At 40.1% G+C, this 15,252-nt stretch overlaps 1 protein-coding gene across 4 annotated transcripts in view; it reads left to right on the forward strand.

Moving 5' to 3' along the window:
• LOC144309656 (uncharacterized) overlaps positions 1–15,252 on the forward strand; it is a 98,082-nt gene that overhangs the window by 46,937 nt on the left and 35,893 nt on the right. The gene's annotated exons all lie outside the window — the stretch shown is intronic.

Genomic DNA, 15,252 nt, shown 5'->3' on the forward strand with positions numbered 1-15,252 from the left:
CAAATCTTGTAACTCTGTGGGAGAGTGGACTGATTCTGATTCTTTCTTTTGAGGTGAGGTTTTGCTTCTAGTCATTTTGCTCTGTGCAGAGTGGCCAAAAACAAGTTGTATTGGGAAAAGGAGAGAAAGAGAGGAGAGAATGAAGGAAAGAAAAGAGAGAAAGAAAAAAAAAGAAGAAAAAAAAAGAGAAGAAAAAGAGAAAAAAAGAAAGAAAGGAAAGAAAGGGTAGGGAAAGCAAAGAGAAATCAAAAAGCAAAAAACAAAACAAAACAAAACTCGGGGGAATATCTTCTGATTCTGTATCCTTTAAGTCCCTTGACTTCCCCTGGAACTTGTCCGTCTAGCTGGTCTTCTGGGGTTGGGCCTGTTGTGCTGATTTTCAGGTGTTAGCACTTGGGGGAGCTGCTCTGCCCCCTGCCTGGTGCAGGGCTCAGTGGGGGTATTTTACCCCATGAGGCCCCAGGAGGAACAACCCCAGTGGCGGGGCCAGCTCTCGAGCCCTGGATTCAGCTCCCATAGTAACTACAGAGCTCTCTGTCTGCAGGGCCTGGATGCTCCAGGGGCCGGGCTGCTGATCTGCTCAGCTGGGGGCAAGAGTGTCCTTGCTGTCCTGGGCCCTCCTGTCCTCTGCCTGTCCCGGGGGGAGGTCGGATCGTAGGCTGTGTCCCTGGCACCCTGTGCTCCCAGGCCTGCTCTGTTGGATTCGCACTCCGGCGGGGTAGCCCCTGATAGCCCCCTCTCCATGGAGCCGCCACCGTAGCCCTCCGAGCTGCTGAGCTGCTTTGGGGTCTAGCCATGTGAGCAGTCCAGCTCTTCAGTTAGCTCGGTGCACTCTCCTGGAGGGGCAGGTGCTCTGTTAGTGTCCCAGGGAGCCTGAGGGCATCCCCGCCCTCCTGGGGTTCTGCTCTAACTCCCTGCGGGCCCCTTTCTGCCTGGGATGATTGGTGAAGCTCCTGCTTCTCCAGGCGGGGCTTTCCTGACCTGGGGACACTCGCCCAGGCCTTAGCCTGGCTCTCGCGGGGTCCCTCCCCCTTGGATGCCTTTTGTTTCTTTATTTCTTTTTTCCCTCCTTCTTCCTACCTTGATAGAAGCATGAACTCTCTCACTGTAGCATTCCAGCTGTTCTCTCTTTAAATATCAGGCCGAATTCGTAGATTTTCAGTATGATTTGAAGGTTATCTAGGTAATTTGGTGGGGACAGGCGACTTGTGGACCCTACTCTTCCGCCATCTTGCCCCTCCGAGATAGATTATTTTATAATGTCAAAAGAATTATTAGCTCAGCTAAATTTAGCTTGCATTTATTTATTTATTTTATTATTTTTTTAAGATTTTAATTTATTTATTCATGGAAGACACAGAGAAAGAGAAACAGAGACACAGGAAGAGGGAGAAGCAGGCTCTATGCAAGGAACCCAATGTGGGAGTTGAACTCGGGAATCCGGGATCATGCCCTTAGCCAAAGGCAGACCCTCAACCGCTGAGCGGCACTCAGGCATCCCTAAGTTTAGCTTTTAAAAACAAATTTAAGGGCAGCCCCGGTGGCACAGCAGTTTGGCGCTGCCTGCAGCCCGGGGTATGGTCCTGGAGACCTGGGATCGAGTCCCACATCGGGCTCCCTGCATGGAGCCTGCTTCTCTCTCTTTCTCTCTCTCCCTCTCTCTGTGTCTCTATGAATAAATAAATAAAATCTTTTAAAAAATAAATAAAAACAAATTTAAGAGTTGTATAAAATGAACCTTGCAAATTCATCTAATCTCTTGTATAGTTAGGGCATACCAAAAGTTAATTGATACAGACCTTGTCTCCCAGTATTTCTGTTCTTCTGTTTTGTCATTTCTGTTGAACCTTTAAAACTTGAACAAAACAGAATATGGTCATGGAAATGTAGTTTTCCATTAATGAAGAAGATTTATATTACATGCAAAATTTTCTCCCTTTTAAAGCAAATCAAGTATGAAAAAAATATCAAATTGTGAAAACAGAACAGAAATTCACAGACCTGTTAAATAGCAAACGATTTAAAATATAGAGGGGGGCAGCCTGGGTGGCTCAGTGGTTTAGTGCTGCCTTCGGCCCAAGGTGTGATCCGGGACACCTGGGATCGAGTCCCATGTTGGGTTCCCTGCATGGAGCCTGCTTCTCCCTCTGCCTGTGTTTCTGCCTCTCTCTCTGCATCTCTCATGAATAAATAAATAAAATATATTAAAAAAAACTTGATAGAGTTGAAATAGAAAAGATTAATACGGGAAGACCTGGGTAGCACAGCAGTTTGGCGCCTGCCTTTAGCCCAGGGCATGATTCTGGAGACCCGGGATCGAGTCCCCCATTGGGCTCCTGGTGCATGGAGCCTGCTTCTCCCTCTGCCTGTGTCTCTGTCTTACTCTCTCTCTCTCTCTCTCTCTCTCTCTGTGACTATCATAAAAAAAGAAAAGATGAATACGTCTAGACAATCTATAACTAGATTTGAATTACTCTAGGATTATCAAATTTACTTCATAAGGCCTTTGCACTTTCCTTCTTTACTTCTTGTGTTTCTTTTTTAGATTCTTAGTGAAGCTTCATTTAAAACAGATTTAGCTTTCCCCAGGAGCAATCGTTTCATCTTGTTTGTTTACCTAAGTATTGCCCTGAGATGTGTGCAGTTATCTGAAACTTTAGTTCAACACTGATTGCACAGTGACTATATAACTAAAACACTGTGGTAAGGTGCCAGGGACAAACAGATGTGTAAGACAACATTCATATCCTAATGGGATAATAGTCTAGTGGAAGATGATAGATAGATAGGTATTGTACAGATAATTTAGAACTATATGTCACAACTCTTAGCTCCAGACTGATGAGGTCACAAAGTATTCTTGACATAAATGAATACAAATTATCTAAGATAAAACATGTGGGCAGAATATTTCAGGTAAAGCATCAAACAATGTAAAGATTGTTAGGCTTAGAAAACTGCATGCATGGCAGCCCGGGTGGCTCAGCGGTTTAGTGCCCCCTTCAGCCCAGGGCCTGATCCTGAAGACCTGGGATGGAGTCCCACATCAGGCTCCCTGCCTGGAGCCTGCTTCTCCCTCTGCCTGTGTCTCTGCCCCTCTCTCTCTCTCTCTCTCTCTCTGCCTCTAATGAATAAATAAATAAAATATTAAAAAAGAAAAATGCATGCAAATTTTGTCTCTTTAGAGTATAATATGGCACAATGGGTTAGAAGAGAGAGGTGAGGAAGTGGGGGTCCTAGTGTATGGTGTTAAAGGGAGTATATTTGATTCTTTGCTTTGTGAAAAGCCGCTGAATGACTTTTGAGGGAGATAGACATGCTCAGGGAGTGTAGATTTGAGGAGGGCAGATTATGGGTGGGGAGACCAGTTAACAAGCCATTACAGTGGTACAGATGTGAGAGATTATAGAACCGAGAATAAAAGCAATAGATGCAGAAGGGATTGTGAGGAAAGGGGCTGAATTAATAAACATTCTAGAAGTAAAATGAGAAGAACTTAATGGTGTAAGGAAATAATGCTGACAGAAGAAGAGAAACAATAGATATGCCCTAGAATTTTAATTTTGGTGGACTGCCAAAAGTGGCAGTGCCATTTGGTGAAATGTCTGTGCTACTACTTAAAAGATCCAAGAGAAGATAAGAAAATTTAGGGGAGGGGGTGTAAAATGTTGCCTGTATTTTGTCTGTAAGGAGCATCCAAATCTTCTCTTAATGGACATGTGGTTCACAGTGTGAGGGTAGGCTAGAGCTGGAAAGCAAGTTTTGGAAATGATTCAAAGGATCTATTGAAACAGTGACTCAGAGAGAGAATATATAGGATATGAAGGATACAGTAGTTAGCTTATGAAAAGAAAATATAATTCTGTAAGAATTATATAATGCCCAGAATTTTCAAGGTAGAAACAGGAGTATGGTGTAGGAGTCAAGAAGCAGGGCAGTCAAATGACATAGGGAAGTTCACTTGAAGACTGAAGCCCAAAAATATCCTTTGGAGATTCCCCAGTTGCTAAGAGTTCTTAGGTGAAGTCCAAATAGCCTAAGGCCATTGATAATGATGTGATAAAAAAAATAAGGGTGGTTAATATTTATGAGGACTAGTCATATACCAGGCATAGTTCCAAATGTTTTGTGTGATTTATCTCTAAGACTCTTCATTTGAACTTGAGTTCATTTTAGACCTAATTCTCCAGTATCACCAGGAACACTCTAGGTACAAAGTCCTCTATGGTTCAGTTATATTGTTGGTTCTAACACCATTTGTTCTGTTTGACTAGACTGAAGCACACAATGGTTAGTGTTGTTCTTACACTGTTTTCTCTTTCTCAGTCAGGATTTAGAGGATATCTCTCATTCATTGAATAATAAACACATAATGCTTTAGGTTCTGGAAATTCAGTGATGGACTGTGATATTTTCAAACTTGAGTTCCTTCTTAACTGTCAGAATGTTTACATTTTTTCTCCTAAGAGACATAATTCTATTCCATTTACCCCACATAATTTTATCCTAATATGTTTTTGCTTGAAAATCTTTTATTGATCAGCCTGTTATACTTTACTCCAAAAGAGTATATCTATTAAAAATAAACTTGAAATGTTGATGTTTCTGTTTTGGATTATGTTGTATTGTAATTTTTGTTGTTACACAATTGATTAGTACCAAATTTTACATTATAAACTTTGATAAGTTATTAGCATAGAAAAAACTTTATTGGGGATGCATACCTTAATAAATATATAGATCTGGGTATTTTTCAATTATTAAATTATGAATGATAAATATATATTGCTGTATTGAAGCTGGTTTAAGCATCAGTTTTTTCTTATTTATATTGATCAGCATTTTTCAAAATGGTTGAACTCAAGACCCCTTTACACTCTTAAAAATTATTGAAGCCTCATGGGCAGGGGCAGCAGAGGCAGCAGGAGGACCTACTTGTCATCTTCCCTCCCTGAATCTCTTCTTCAGCCCCCTACTTGCCCCAGGGAACCAGGGTGGACATCTCCCTCCCGTAATGCTCAATACTGAGTTTGGCTTGACACATTTTCCCAACGGTCCCTTCCTCAAACAAGGTAGCCCGCTGATTCCCCCCTCAGATCTTTCCCCCTCTCTCTCTTTAAGGCCACTTGGAATTTTTAAAAAGCAGCAGCAATACCTGGTATTGGGGGGGCAGAAAGGGCTTGTGATTTCCCAGAAGGCAAGGTAGGAATAAAGCTGGGGTGGCAGTCATCTAACCTACCTAACTATCCTGCCCTGGGATTTCCTAAGAGTGTCCAGGGCCTAAGTCAGAGGGAGCCCTCCCAACCCATCACCATCCTGGAGGAAGGTTAATAAGGGGATGGGATAGGGAAATAAAGAAGCATATTGCTTTGCTGAAAAAAAAAATTGTTGAGAATGCCAGAGAGCTTTTGTTTATATGTGTTTTATTTATCAATATTTCTGCATTAAAAATTAAAATTGAGAAATTAAAAATATTTATTAATTTTAAAATAAAAGTAATAAACCCATTACATATAACCATAAGTAACATTTTAAAAGATGTATGTTTAAAAAATAGTGAAGGGCAGCCCTGGTGGCTCAGCGGTTTAGCACCACCTTCAGCCCAGGGTGTGATCCTGGAGACCAGGGATCAAGTCCCATGTCAGGCTCCCTGCATGGAGCCTGCTTCTCTCTCTGCCTGTGTCTCTGCCACTCTGTGTGTCTCTCATGAATAAATAAATACAATCTTAAAAAAAAATAAATAAAAATAAATAAAAAATAGTGAAAATATTGGCATTGTTTTCCATATTAGAACATCTAGTGCCTTCTTTTAAAATGGCAACTGGATTCTCATTCTACTTATGCATTTAAATCTTTTGCAGTATGTTTTGTTTGAAATACGTGAAGAAAATCTGGCTGCATACAAATGTGTATCTGGAAAAGGGAGGATTTGATGGTCACCTGAAAGAGTTTCAGGGACCACTAGTTGTTTTCAGACTGCATTTTGAGAATGACTGATGTAGATGTAAGTGCTTAAAAAGCTTTATTCCCATAAAAGGTAGATGAGAATGGAAAGAATAGTGATAACATCTACATACTTAAAAAATATTCATTATATATGTTCCTGTTGTCAAATGTTATTTTCAATTTTCTTTTTTTTATAAATTTATTTTTTATTGGTGTTCAATTTGCCAACATATAGAATAACACCCAGTGCTGATCCCATCAAGTGCCCCCCTCAGTGCCCATCACCCAGTCACTCCCCCGCCCACCTCCCCTTTTCTATCAGCTAACAAATCAAGTCCTTTTTCAGTTTCGTTGAAAAGCAATGATTTGAATTTGCAAAAGAATTTGTTACCTAATCTTAGTCATTTATTCTTGCAATATTTGGGAAATACACCAAAAGGGTCCTTTGAAGAGTTAACAAATGACAATTAATCATAGTATTACTCTTTCTCTTAGACACGCCCTATTTTGCCTTTATTTATTTATATATTTATTCATTCATTCATTCATGAGAGACAGAGAGAGAGAGCTAGAGGCAGAGACACAGGCAGAGGGAGAAGCAGGCTCTATACAAGGAGCCCGAGTTGGGACTTGATCCCAGGTTTCCAGGATCAGGGCCTGGGCTGAAGGCAGCGCTAAACCACTGAGCCACCTGGGCTGCCCCCTATTTTGCTTTTTAAGATGGCAAGGGTTGGAAAAATTGAAGTATTGTCAATTTTTTTTAAGATTTTACTTATTCATAAGAGACACAGAAAGAGAGCTAGAGACATAGAGGAAGAAGCAGGCTCCCCATAGAGAGCCCCATGCGGGACTTGATCCCCCTGTCCTGGGATCAAGCCAGGAGCCAAAGGCAGACATTCAACCACTAAGCCACCCAGGCATCCCAAGTGTTGTCAATTTCTTTTTTTTTTCTTTCTTTTTTTCTTCTTTCTTTTTTTTTTTGTCAATTTCAATACAACTTTGATAGTAAAGTATGTCAATTTAAATGTTTGAAGGGTGCCTGAGTGGCTCAGTTGGTTAAGTGTCCTTGGCTCAGTTCATGATCCCAGGGACCTGGAGTAGAACCCTGCATTGAGCTCTCTGCTCAGCAGGGAGTCTGTTTCTTTTCTCTCCTCTGCCCTTGCTCCTTCTCTCTCTCTCTTTCATTATTTAAATAAAATCTTTTAAAAATGTTGTATGCAGTGACAATACCGTGTATGTGTGTGTATTCCTCTCCTTGTTCCACCCCTACCGCTTAGTTGTTGGAGTTCTAGTTAGTTTATTCAATTCATTGAAAATATCAAATCAGTCATCTAAATCAGATTTATTCACTTAAAAAAAAGAGTAAGCTCAAATAAATGTGTTAATGTTCTTACGATAAGCATCTCACGTGGGAATTCTAATTCTTATTTAAAGAAATGAATAGTTTGAGAGTCCCAGATGAGTCATTGTGTGGGGTCATGTATGAATGAGTTTATAACCCGGAAATAAGTTTCCCTTTTCAATATTTCTCTTCAAAAGTCCTTTTGCTCTACTTTCGCAGGGCCGTCTTTCAAAAGTATGAATTCTTAGAAAAATGTTGGCAGATGGGGATAGCTACTATGAAAACAGTACAGCAAGGGATCCCTGGGTGGCTCAGTGGTTTGGCACCTGTCTTTGGCTGGGGGCGCGGTCCTGGAGTCCCAGGATCGAGTCCCGCATCGGGCTCCCAGTATGGAGTCTGCTTCTCCCTCTGCCTGTGTCTCTACCTCTCTCTCTCTCTCTGTCTATCATAAATAAATAAATCTTTAAAAAAATAAAGAAAACAGTATAGTGGTTCCTCAAAAAATTAAAGATAAAACTATCATTTGATTCAGCAATTCCACTTTTGGGTATATATACAAAGGAAATGAAGTCAGTATCTCTAAGAAATAGCTGCACTCTCATGTTGATTGCAGCATCATTCACAATAGCCATTATATGGAAACAACCTAAATGTCCACTGATGGATAGATAATGGATAAAGAAAAATACATATACACAAAGGAATATTATTCATCCACAAAAGGAGGAAATCCTGCCATTTGCAACAATAGGGATGAACTTTGAGGACATTATGCTAAATAAAATAAGCCATACACAGAAAGACAAATACTGTATGATTTCACTTATATGTGAAATCTAAAAAAGTTGAGCTAATAGAACTTGAGGATAGAACATTGATTGCCAAGCACTTGGGCAGGGGTGGGAGAATGAGGAAATGTTGGTCAACAGGTACCATTTCTGGTTATAAGATGAATTGTTTTAGGAATCAAATTTATAGCATGGTGATTATAGATAATATCATTGTATTGTCTACTTGAAATTTGCTAAAACAGGGTTTTGTATTCTCCCCCCATCCCCCCATACACAAGGTAACTATGTGAGCTGATGGGTGTATTAACTTGATTGTGGTAATTTTTTTTACAATATATATGTATGTGAAATCATCACGTTGTATACCCTAAATATATGAAATGTTCATTTACAATTACATCTCAGTAAATTTAGGGGGAATAAAAGAGTTGGTGGGCAGAATAATAATGATCATCATTGTGACCATGTCACTCCCAGATATATTGGCCAAATAGCACAGGTTCCCACCAGTATTTTATATTAACAGAAATTTCTAAAATATAGGGACAACTCTCAACTCCTGCTGTGGGTTGATAGTGACTCAATTAAAGAAGGCTGCAGTAGCACTATTCAGTTTTTGCTTTGAAGAGTTTGCCTTTCTGATGGTTTTTATATCCTATGAAATGCTCCATATTAAGATTTGGCATGTGTGATAGGTAGGCTTTTCTTTCACGAAGTGAGAAAAGGGTGATTTTGAAAAAGGAGTGAGAAAGGAGAACTGGCATTCATGCCTTGATTTTAGGTAGGTTTTCAGACAGATAGTTTTGGGAAAGGAGGCCTGGAAGGGGAAGATCTGGTATGTGAGTCTCTTAAAACTAATTTTGCCCATTTGTTTCTTGGAAGCTTTGTATGTACACCCAGAATACATCTACCCTAGATTGGAGAATGCTATTACACAATACAGACATGATTCTTGACCCCACTGAATTATATATAATGTTATGGCAAAGGGAGACAGGTAAAACAGACAAAGAAAAACTAACCCACCATTTTACAATAGTGTGTGATGAGGGAAGTATGGGCATTATGAGGCTATCAATGAGGGTCTTCCAAGCTGAGTGGGTGAGGGGAGTGTCAAGAGAGTCTTCTGCAAGAAGATGACATTCAAACTGAGACATGGGAGATAAGGACAATTTAGCCAGGTTGAAGAAGGTGGAAAGGAGGGAAATAAGGAAGGGTGTGCACAAAACACAAAGGCCAGGGAAAGGAGTTCAGTGTGGCTGTTAGTGGAGAGGGAAGGAGTAGGAGCAGGTGCACAGACAACAGCAGGCAAGGAAGAGGATGGAAGACAAAGTGGAGGCCAGCCTTAGGAGGGTCTGCAAGTCATATGCATGATCTGGATTTTTACCTGGGGTAAGTGGGAGCCCCTGGTTAGGGCAGGTAAGGAAAATCATCATATTTGTGTATTCTCACAATTGACTTGAACAGGGAGATGACAAATCCTGAAACCAGCTATTACTCAGTACATTCTTATTTAAAGGTTTCATCTTTTTTTTTTTTAATTTCTTGGGAGTTTTCCTTAGCTCTCCTTAGGATAATTTTTTTAATAGAAAACATTCCAATCATCATTTCACAATATCACATACTTTAAACATATGGCAAAAATAGCAGCCACAGAACAGAGGCTCACTCTTTTATCTGCTGTGTGGGCTGCAAAACAAATTTCCCTTTTCTTTTAGGGTACAGAAATCTTCTAGTCTCTTTTGAAACATTGATCTAGAGGAAAACTGAATATGCAACATATTTTACTAAACTTCAGGTCAATCTTAATATGGATTATCTCTCAATTACTGAGACTGGATGCACAACATTATCTGTGAAGCACCATCCTAGGCACTGCAGTAACTTTTAATCCTCATATCACAGGAACACTAACCTGCTGTCTAGACAAAATTGATAATTTCTATAAGGATTCTTTAAAATTTCATGACCCTTATTTAAAATGAAAATAAAACTGTTTAGAGCAAACCCCAAAATTAATAGTTTTATAGTCAAAATTAACTCATTCATGATGTGCGTATTGTGAAGAATTTTTTAAGATGGCCACTGAATTAGCTAATGAAATTAAAATAGAGAGATTTAGTTTATGCCACTGTTTCCTGATTCACCTGTATGAACTCATTTAAATACATATTTACCATGGTTGTACCCATATCAAAAATTCATATTCAGTGTTTTTTTTTTTTAAGTTCCAAAATTCATAGCTGGCACACACCCTGTCTCTAGCATCCTGATTTAATTTTCCTCGTTTTTGTTTGCTGCTTTATTGACTACTTAATGAACTTTATGCATGTTGATCTGTATAGCCTGACCTCCACTGATTAGGAAACCCTCAAAATTACTTTTTAGCAATTTAATGAATAAATTATTTCAGTCTGGCAGCCATGTTTAATCCACGATTCAGATTGATCCAAAAAGGGTTCTTCAAAATTGCCCCATGTGAATGAGAGGTGGTAATAGAAAAAGGACTAGCAGCATTACCACATTGATTTTGTGTTTGTCTCATTTCAGTTCCTGGAGTTCAGAAACAAAATTATTGTTTTCATTTTTATCTTAATTTAGAACTTAAAAGTGGCATGTAATTATAATTAGGGCACTGTTAGATTTGTTGAAAGCATATTTCACATTTGTATAAAAGAATTTGTGATAAAGTTAATATATCCAGGTACTCACCAAAGAAATATCAAACAATTAAGGTTTTGGTTTCTTTTGTTTTTGGTAACTGGTCAGTTTTCACTCATTTATAATCAGTAGGAGAGACTCTCTAGATATTGGGACAGCTCTATGATTTGGGTCTGTAACATGTAATAACTGAATTCAGTACCCTAGATTTATGTTAAGCTATTAGTATTTTCTTGATGAAAATTACCCTACCTGTATTTCTCCTAATTTCTGGATCCTGGGCTCCTTGTGTAGTCTGAGGAAGGTATTACAGTCAGAACCGTGTACTGATGATAAAAGCCTCTGGTAGCAATAAAGTTGTCCTTAACCTTAAAAAAAAAAATTTTTTTTTAGAGTCTCAAAAATCAGTAAAACTATTCGCTTCCATTCTTTCACCATTAACAGAAAACTGGAGAAAGCAAAAACGTTTTGTGTTTACAAAGATAAACGGCCTCTTTACCCAGAGAAGATCAAAACCTCAAATGACAACGGGGAAGATAAAAGCGCCCTCCCCCACATCCCCTGAGCTGCCCTTGTCATCTTAGACAAAGCCTTCAGTCCACTGGCCAGGGGCCCTGGATGTGGCCAATTCAAGATGAGGGCCAAAAAATCAGACCAGTCTGTTCCCGTGATATAAAGTCGAACAGAGGCTACACCAAGGGTCAAGTGCCTGTATTTCACAGGACACAGGAACCAGGCGGCTACTTATAAAAAAAAAACAAGATTCATTTCAGGCACAACTTTTTTATTTTTGTTTTGTTTTGTTTTGTTTTTAAATCAGTAAAAGAAACTGGGTCCTAGAAGCTGCAGTGATCTAAACAGCAGCAAGTTTGTGCATTCTTTTTTTTTTTTTTAAATGCCTGGATTTTATTTATTTCAGGCACAGCGGGGTTTGCCCTGAGTTTTCGGGGTTCCCACCTCCTCCCCTCTCTCCTGTGTCCAGGGAGGTGTAGGCTTCCTGCCCAGTCCCATCATTGGTCCTTAAGATGCAAGGACAACACAACAGTGGCTCAGACCCCATGTGATGGAAGGCCACGGAGCGTAAAGAGATCACAAAGGCAGGTAGCCGGCGCCCGAGCTTGCAAGGGAAGCAAGGTCAGCTGAGATAGTGTCAGGGCGCGTCTGGAACAGTATTTGAGGACGTTGGGTTGTGGGCAAATATCCCTAAATGTGGCATGAAAGGCAGCTGACAGGTCACAACCACAGAACAAAGCCCGCTGCAGGAACAGGAGGCGCGCCTTGGAGAACGTTCCCTCACGTACACGGAGAATAAACAATGTCGCAAAGTCAACAGGCACCGGGCAGATCCCAGGGACAGCCGGTACGAGGCCTGGCACCCAACAAGCACAAGCGATATGGGCTATTTCTTTAGAAAAGGAGCAAACAGAAACTTGTATCAAAGCAGACAAGCGCGAAGTTGCCGCAAGGTCACACCAAGTGCCACCTGTAGGGTCTGTCTGCCTCTGCCCTCTGGCCCAGTCATTTAAGTGACTCTTGGGTTTGATCTCAGGTCATAATATCAGGGTCTTGGGATTGAGCCCTGCGTTGGAGGTCCCCACTGAGAGTCAGCTTGAGATTCTCTCTGCCCCTTCCCACCACTCTCTCTTTCTATAAAATAAATTTAAAAAAATAAAAATAAATCTTAAAAAAAGTGAATACCATTAGGTAGGTAGATAGATATAGATAGATCAATCGATCGATCTGGGTCTATTTATTCAGTGCAATGAAAGAAGGGGAGATAAAAGAGCACTAGTTCCCCTGATTTTGCACCCTTGATCAGAGGGCGAGATATTTTCATGAGTTAACTATAATCTACTGGGATGGATGTAGCTGGTAACAGATGCAGTGTTAGTGATTCCAACTGCATCCTTCCAAGGATCCCTATTCCAGCAAAAGCCAAAGGGTGAAGTGGCTTTGTTGTTTTCTCTGCATGAGGAAGCCCTGCACTGCAGGGTCATTGACCAGGTCTTCATCCTCCTTCAGTGATTGCTCCTATGCTTCTATAATCCAGAGTGGAGGCTTGCTCCTGACTGATCTGTCTTCTCCATTGCTGCTTCATTAAAAGAGGGAATTTCATTTTTATCAGGTCCTACTCTCTACAATCTACGTTGCTAGTACTATATGTTCACTTGGGAAACAAAGCTTAGAAACTGTTGGAACTGAAACATCCTGGCAGTCAGGTCAGCAGACTCCAGAACAAAGTTTGTACTTCTTTATTCTGAGTTTATGAACACACCTCTATCTATTCTCCTTTTCTCATCTCCCAGCATGAAAGAACTACAAAAGAAGCCCTAAGAAATTCTCTATGCATTTATTGTTCTTCTTTTCATTGTTTTTTTTTGTGTGTGTGGCTATTAATTAAAATCTCTTGAAATAGCATCATTGACAATGTAGATTAAAACACAGTTATCCCCAGATCAAAGGGCAAATAGCTCAGAATATTTTTCTTTGAATTGATACCAAAGAAGAAGTTAATTCCATACTTCCTTTAAAAAAAAGATTTATTTATTCAAGAGAGAGAGAGAGAGAGAGAGCGAGCGCTGCAGGGGGGAGGGGCAGAGGGAGAGAGGCAGACTCCCCACTGAGCATGGAACTGAGATGGGGCTCAATCAGGCAACTCTGAGATCAGGACCTGAGCTGAAATCAAGAGTCAGACACTTACCCGAGTGAGTTACCCAGTTGCCCCTCCAAGCTTCTTTAAGGTGTTGAAAGTGTATTTGAAGAAATTATAGTCGATAAGATGAAAATGGCTTTGCCAAAGCCATCTTTGTAAAAGTTTAGGGACTGATATACTGGCAATAAATGGCCTTTTTACCATACTGCATGTTCATCTATATGAAATCTGAATTAATAGCAAAATATAAGAAAAATGAAGAGAGATATTATATAGAAAACAAATAGCTTGAAAGGGTATCGAACCCGATAGACTCATCCCTCTCTATGCCTATTTTGTTTACAATATTTGTGTCATAGGTCTTTTTTGGCATCATCTGGTGAAATCCCTTCTCTGCCTTCCCTATGACCTTCTGGGTTTGTAATTCTTGGTGTCTACTTCCCTAGAGTGGCATTGGATCCTTCAAATGGGACAGAGCAATTACTCTCCTGAGCTCTCCTGGAGACATGGCTCTAAGGTTTGGTTTGATGTTCCCATAAGTGGAAATGAATTCTGTAAGAAGGCCTGTAGTCGGGATCCCTAGGTGGCGCAGCGGTTTGGCGCCTGCCTTTGGCCCAGGGCACGATCCTGGAGACCCGGGATCGAATCCCACATCAGGCTCCCAGTGCATGGAGCCTGCTTCTTCCTCTGCCTGTGTCTCTGTCTGTGTGTGTGTGTGTGTGTGTGTGACTATCATAAATAAATTAAAAAAAAAAGGGTGAACCCGTAGTGCCTGGCCCTGCATCTCCACAGTGTTGGGAGCAGTGTGGGGGGGGAGCGGGACGCCAGCCACCTGCTCTCCTCCTGCTGCTGCTGCTGCCTTGGCTCTGCTTCCTTTTCTCGTGCTGGGCCTGGGGAGTGGGTTCTGTAACTACATAAATAAATAAATAAATAAATAAATAAATAAATAAATAAATAAATAAATAAGTATTTAAAAAAAAAGAAGGCCTGTAGTCTTGCTCTCTATAGTTTAATATGTGGTCTCTCCATTCTTCACCCTCTCCTCTTATTTCTCTTATTAGTACCTTATTCCCAAGAGACCCTAGAATAGTTAGGGGCTTTTTTCTTGCATCCTGTTTTTTATTGGAAATAGTCAAATCAATTCCTTGCACAAATGTTTACTAAGCTAGATTGAAGACACTATGTGGAGTGCCACAGAAATCCTGAGATGGGTAAAACAAGATTGTTGACATGAAAGATTCTATAATTCTGCAAATGATTGTTTTTTAAGTAAAGGACTTAATATAGAGTAAAGTTAGTGCCCTAAGATTCATGCAAATTGCTAAAAATAAGGCAGAGATCACATCTGGGTGAGAAGATGAAGAAAGCTTAATGCAGTGAGAACACAATGTTTGAAATTTGTCTACATGAAGGAAGTGGTAAGATCAGTGATAGGTACTGACCTCCTTTGGTGGATTATCTCATTTAAAGCTCAAATTTAGAGATGTAAGAATTATATACATTTTAGAGACTATGAAACAGAGGATTTGAAAAATTAAGTAATTTGCTCACAATTACATACCTGAAGAGTAGGGATTTGAATGCAGTGAGTCCAAAGCTTGAAGCTCTTCTTTCCACCATGTTGAGCTGTCTTTAAGTGACAGAAAGGAAAGAAAGCCTTAGAAGGAAGAAAGCACAGGTTCTATTTAGAGAGGCGACCAAGTTTGGAACATGTGGAACATGAGAGAAAGCAGTAGGAAATAAGATTGGGAATGTGTGCCAGATCTTTTGTATATTAGAAGGATCTTGAATACCAGGGTGAAAATGTTAATATGGTTAGTAGTGAGGACTCTATTTATTTATTTTTATTTTTTTTCATT

Source organism: Canis aureus, unplaced genomic scaffold (genome assembly GCF_053574225.1).
Source record: "Canis aureus isolate CA01 unplaced genomic scaffold, VMU_Caureus_v.1.0 ptg000135l_RagTag, whole genome shotgun sequence".
NCBI classification, from domain to species: Eukaryota; Metazoa; Chordata; class Mammalia; order Carnivora; family Canidae; genus Canis; species Canis aureus.